A 6,000-nucleotide genomic window follows, 5' to 3' on the forward strand; every position below is an offset into this window, starting at 1 on the left:
TGTGGGAATCGAACCAGCGACCTTGGTGTTAGGACCACCGTGCTCTAACTACTGAGCCAACCGGCCGCCTACCAGTGGCTTAGCTCCAAAGTCAAGCTGTTGCTTCTCACTGGACCATGCGGGAATCGAACCAGCGAACCAGTGTTAGGAGCACTGTGCTTTAACCAACTGAGCCCTTTTTCTGATTGCCCTTTTTCTGCAATTTGAATATAATACGTCTCAATGTAGATTTTTTTGCTATTGATCCTTCTTGGTGATTTCTTAGCTTCCTGAATATGTGGGTTGGTGTCATTAATTTGGGGAAATTCTCATCCATATTACTTCAAATATTCTGGTCCTTTCTCTTATTCTTCTTGATAAACAGAATATCTTAGAACTGGGGGATTCCCACTAAACGTTACACTTTTTGTAATTATCCCACAGTTCTCAGATGTTCTGTTTGTCTTTTTAATTCTTTCTAGCATTTCTGTTTGATTCTTTCTTAGAGTTTCTCTTTCTCTGCTTATATTAGCCATGTTTTTACATGTTCACTTCTTCCATTAGAACTGTTAGCATGTTAACCATAGCTATTTTAAATTCCCCATAATAGAGTTTGATTCTGCCATAATAGAGTTTGATTCTGATATTTGCTTTCTCATTTTAGATGTCTATTTATTCATTTATTGCCTTTTAACATGTCTTGCAATTTTTTGCTGAAAGCTTGACTTGATGTATTGGTTAAAAGGAACAACAGTAGATAGGCATTGAGTGTGATTTGTTTTTCTAGCTAGAAGTTAGCCTGCGCTTACCAGTTGCTGTAGCTATTGTGTCAGAGGCTAAAGCTTCCTCTAGTGTCCTTATTTTTGTCTGTTTTATTGGGGTTCTTCTAGAGACTCCTCAAATAGGGCCTAAGACTAACAATTCTTTTAACTGTATTCCCATCATACAGGAGCCCTAGGAAATCCTTCTCACCCTTCAGTTTATGGAACACAAGTTCCTAAAGATGAGTTCCAGCCTTGGACCCTTAACAGTTGTTTTGATCTAATATTTGTCGTAAATAAAAAAAAGTTTCTGTCTTACACGAGAAGATGGCAGATTTGAATACGTAGATTAACTACAGTCTTGTGCATACCATGGTAAGGCGGTCAGGATTTACCCACAGAAGACAGGTGAGAAGAGTCAACTTATCAGCTAAAACTGGGACCCTCTGTCAGAGTGCTTACTCTGTTCAGACCTCACTTCACCTCTTGTTGACTGCCGTGCCTTTCAGGCCTGCGTCAACTGATGGATCAGTTGGGCTGATGGTGTGTGACGGGAGGGGCCCACAGTCACAGGGCTTCCGCCCTCCGTTTGGCTTCGGGACATCTCTGCACTCTTCCTTTCTACTTGCAGTGCTTCTGGGCACATCCTCGAGTGGAGGTGCTGAATAGTCCTCAGCCCTTCGTCAAAAGTTTTCCTAGACTCATTAGTGAAGAAGTAGCAGTCATTGACTAGCTCTCGCCTAGGTTTCGGAAAAATGTGTACCCTAGAGGCCAGGCCTGCGGGGAGGAGGAGGAGAGCACTTTCAGCAGTGAGTGAAATGGGATTATTTCTTTAATTAGGAGCTTTGGGAGTCCAGGGCAATTACCCCCTCTGTGCCCAGTCCCTCCATCACCTCAATTAGCAGCAGCACAGAAGGAAACTGAATTCCCATCTCCACATACAAGTTTCCCAGAGCTCTTGACTCTCATTGCACTTCCCTGCCAGTTCTTGGGACAGACATGACACCTTACACAATCTCTCTGGAGGGGATTTCTAATTATATTCTTACCTAGTCTCCTTGTCTCACTATGGCTTTCAGTTCTTGAGGCCTCTCAGCAGGAACCAGCTCTGTCTAGTGTAATGTTTGGGTAACTCTCCAATTCATGATTATTTCCTCTCTAGGGAACCAGGGAATATCAGTTATGTGCCGTGCACTGAATTAGGCTGTGGGAAGAAAGACAGTAAGACATGGTACAGTCTTTAAAGGAGTAAAGGTCAAGGAGGAGAGACAGGTATAAACAATAAACAAGATAGCTAACATCGCCAGTTAATCCATTCTGGAAGTCCCAAGGATAGGATGTTGAACTTGGAGCCTTCGAGGAAAGCCATATGGAAGAGGGGATGCAAGCTAAGTGTAGAAGGTTTATTTATGATGTTCAGGATCAGATTTGAATAAACATGCCAATTCTGAGAGCAAAGTCATGGAAAAAATCTGACGTGTAAAAGGATAATCCTTGAAGTAGGAGAAAAAGCTGGAGGAGTAACATGGGACAGATTAAATAACACGCACACATAGACACATAGACATCAACAATTTACAAAGCAGTCTCAATTTAAATGTCAATTGAAGTTGATGAAAATCCCTTGACATTTGATGAGATTTGCAGTTTAGAAAGATAATGTGTGCCCCCTTAGAATGGAATGAAGAGGGCCTGTTTATATTTGTTGCATAATAAACTACCCAAAACACAGTTTAAAACAACCACAATTTAGTTTACAATTCTGTTTGACAATTTGTGCTGTGCCTTGCTGGGCTTACTTGTGTCTGCAGTTGGCTCCCAGTTTGGCTTGGGGGTTACTTGCTCTTCACTCAGGTCACATCCTCCAGTGATCTAGATGGGGCACATATACATGTATCTGGAAGGTTCCAGAAGAGTACAAGCTCCACTGTGCAAGTACTTCTCAAGTCCCGGCTTGTATCATGTTTGTGTGCAACCCGCTGCCCAGTGCAATCACATGGGTGAGCCCAGAGTGGAAGGGTACTCAAGAGTTACACAGAAGAGGCCTGGGTCTGGGAAACAGGAAAGGGAAGAAATGGTAGCCACTTTTGCAGTCACCGCAGGGCCAGTGTTTGTATTGCAAGTGTCCAAATGAGAGGGAGCAGCTTTATACAGATAAAATTGCATATACTACATTCTTAAAATATGCAACGTGACAAATTTTGACCTATGTGTACACTTGTGAAGCCATCACCACAATCAAGGTGGTGAACCCCAAAACGTTTTTCTCATTTGCCTTTATAATCCTGACCATTTCCAGGCAACCAATGAACAAGCAAGGTTCTTGTCCTGGGGAATTCTGAGGTCATTAAAATTTGTTCTTCTGTTTGTTCAACAAATGGCATTGGTGTTTCTTCTATTCCACACCCAAGGCCTCCTCCATGTAAGAACTCTTGACAAGAGGCCAGTATGTTAGGTCTATTCAGTTCTGGGCCTTAGGAAAACCAGGGTCTTCCCCTCACTTCATTTTCCCTAAATTTTCCTTTCCTTTATTCTTCTGGGTCATGGTATATCAGTGGTTCCCATCTAAGAGTGATTTATCCCTTAGGGTCATTTGGCAATGTCTGCAGACATTTTCTTTTTTTTTCTTTAAGATTTTTTTCTTTTTTCTTTTTTTTTTTTTATTGGGGAAGGGGAACAGGACTTTATTGGGGAACAGTGGGCACTTCCAGGACTTTTCTCCAAGTCAAGTTGTTGTCCTTTCAGTCTTAGTTGTGGAGGGTTCTGTTCAGCTTCAAGTTGTTGTTCTTTCAGTCTTAGTTGTGGAGGGCACAGCTCAGCTCCAGGTCCAGTTGCCGTTGCTAGTTGCAGGGGGCACAGCCCACCATCCCTTGTGGGAGTCGAACCAGCAACCTTGTGGTTGAGAGGACACACTCCAACCCACTGAGCCGTCCGGGAGCTCAGCGGCAGCTCAGCTCAAGGTGCCGTGTTCAATCTTAGTTGCAGGGGGCAGAGCCCACCATCCCTTGAGGGACTCGAGGAATTGAACTGGCAACCTTGTGGTTGAGAGGACAGGCTCCAACCAACAACTGAGCCATCCGGGACTCAGGCAGCTCAGTTCAAGGTGCCGTGTTCAATCTTAGTTGCAGGGGGCAGAGCCCACCATCCCTTGAGGGACTCAAGGAATTGAACTGGCAACCTTGTGGTTGAGAGCCCACTGGCCCATGTGGGAATCGAACTGGCAGCCTTTGGAGTTAGGAGCACGGAGCTCTAACCGCCTGAGCCACCGGGCTGGCCCTGCAGACATTTTTTTAGTGTTAATGATTGGGGCATGAAAGTCGAGGAAACTCCTGGTATCTAGTGTCTAAGGTCACAGATGCTGCTGAATGACCTGCAATGCATAGGACAACCCCGCCACAAAGAATTACCTGGCTGTAAATGGCAACAGTACCCAGGTTGAACAACCGTGTGGTAGATTAATAGTTTTCTATACCAGGAATTAATTGCAGGATGGAGGACAATCAGTGCTCCAGGCTCACGAGGCTGGTCCTATTCTCTTGGCTTCATCTAATCTGCCCAGGTCACCAGAGAGGTGAGACCCACAGGTGGAAAAGACTTTATGCTGACCACAGCCGATGAAATGCCCATTATGGAGTAGATAATTCTAGAATAAGAAAAGAGAATCCCAGTCAGGGGAATAACACCCAGCAGGCCAATTACAACATACAGCAGGATGTCGCTGGCAAGAGTGTTGGAGCAGGCCGGCTTGAGAATCTGAGCAAGTTCACAGAAGAAGTGGGGGATTTCTGTCTCTTTGCAGAAGGACACCCTCAAAACCATCAGACTTTGCAATAAAGAATATGTCAGGCAGATGAACCAAGAAAGCAGAAGCAGTAGACCACAGAGGTGTGGTTTCATGATGACCGTGTAGTGCAGGGGTGACAGATGTATTTATGGCCACAAAGCGGTCATCGGCCATCACGGTCAGTAGCAAATTAGCCCAGCAAAAACCATGAAGAAATACATCTGGGTGAGGCAGCCGTCATACGTGATGACTTTGCTCTGTGTCTGGATGTTCACCAGCATCTTGGGGATGGTGGTGGAGGTGAAACATGTCAGTGAAGGACAGGTTGGAGAGGAAGAAGTACATGGGCGTGTGCAGGTGGGAGTCTGAGCTGACGGCCAGGACGATGAGCAGGTTCCCTGTAACACAGACCAGGAACATGGACAGGAAGAGCCCGAAGAGGAGGGGCTGCAGGTCCATGTCTTCCAAAAGTCCCAGAAGGATGAATTTTGAAATAGCTCTTTGGTTCCCTGATTCCATAAATTATGGAAATTGCCTGTCAAGAGGCAAGAATAATATAAAAATAGTGGCAAAACAGAAATGTGCCATACATTTCAAACTCATTCACTCATGACGTCTTACGTTTTATCTGAGTTTTGTTTGCTTTAGTTGATGAAAATCTCTTCAGCAATTCTTTTCCTGCCCTGATTCTTCTACTGTTACCTGGAACACCTCTTTAAAATGAATGTCTCCCCAAAGGAGACCAGTCAGGGGTCTTCTTTGCACTCTCTGACTCCTGGCCAGTCCACCTCGGCTGTATAATTCCTGTGAAAGGATAGTCATCTTGTGAACATCTCCTTTCTGCCTCGTAGCTGTGGTCTCTCTGAGTCCCATGGAAATAGGGAGAAGAAAGAGATCACTGGGAGCTGCAGAATTTAATGACGTTTTTTGTTTGTCCTCATGCCATTTTGCCAGTATCTTGAAATAGACCATTCTCTGTTTCAATTTTAACTCAGAAGTTTATTGGGAAAGGATTTTATAGATAATTTATTATTATAGTAACTTCTCTATTACTGTCCAATTTATCTCTTTACCATCGTCATAATGATCAGTGTACCATAATACACCTCAATCAGAAAGACCAAATCAGACCCCACCCCGTACAATCTAGTTGTGCCCTGCATGTTTGTGTTGTTCTTTAAATGACTTTAAGTTGCAAGAACTATGTCTTTTCTATTTCTTTTTCATTTTATATCCCAAGCACTTAGCACAGTACCTGGTACATAATAGGTGCTTTATAAATAGCGTGTTTCATGAAGGAAGGATTAGAAGACATTTTCAGGGAATAATAGAAGCAATTCCCATCATAAAACCCTTTAACCAGGAACAAAGACACCATTGATCATGAAGGCTTTTCAATTGAATATATAAAGAATGAGAGCCTTCTACATTTTATTTCACTTCGTTAAAAAAAGCCTTAGTTTCTGTTTGAATAGT

The 6,000-nt window shown here is 43.6% G+C and overlaps 1 pseudogene; it reads right to left on the reverse strand.

The window, feature by feature from the left end:
• Nucleotides 1-4,254: 4,254 nt before the first annotated feature.
• LOC109436686 (olfactory receptor 7D4) lies at nucleotides 4,255-5,043 on the reverse strand (annotated as a pseudogene).
• Between the last annotated feature and the right edge of the window lie 957 nt (nucleotides 5,044-6,000).

Source organism: Rhinolophus sinicus, linkage group LG07 (assembly GCF_036562045.2).
Source record: "Rhinolophus sinicus isolate RSC01 linkage group LG07, ASM3656204v1, whole genome shotgun sequence".
NCBI lineage: Eukaryota > Metazoa > Chordata > Mammalia > Chiroptera > Rhinolophidae > Rhinolophus > Rhinolophus sinicus.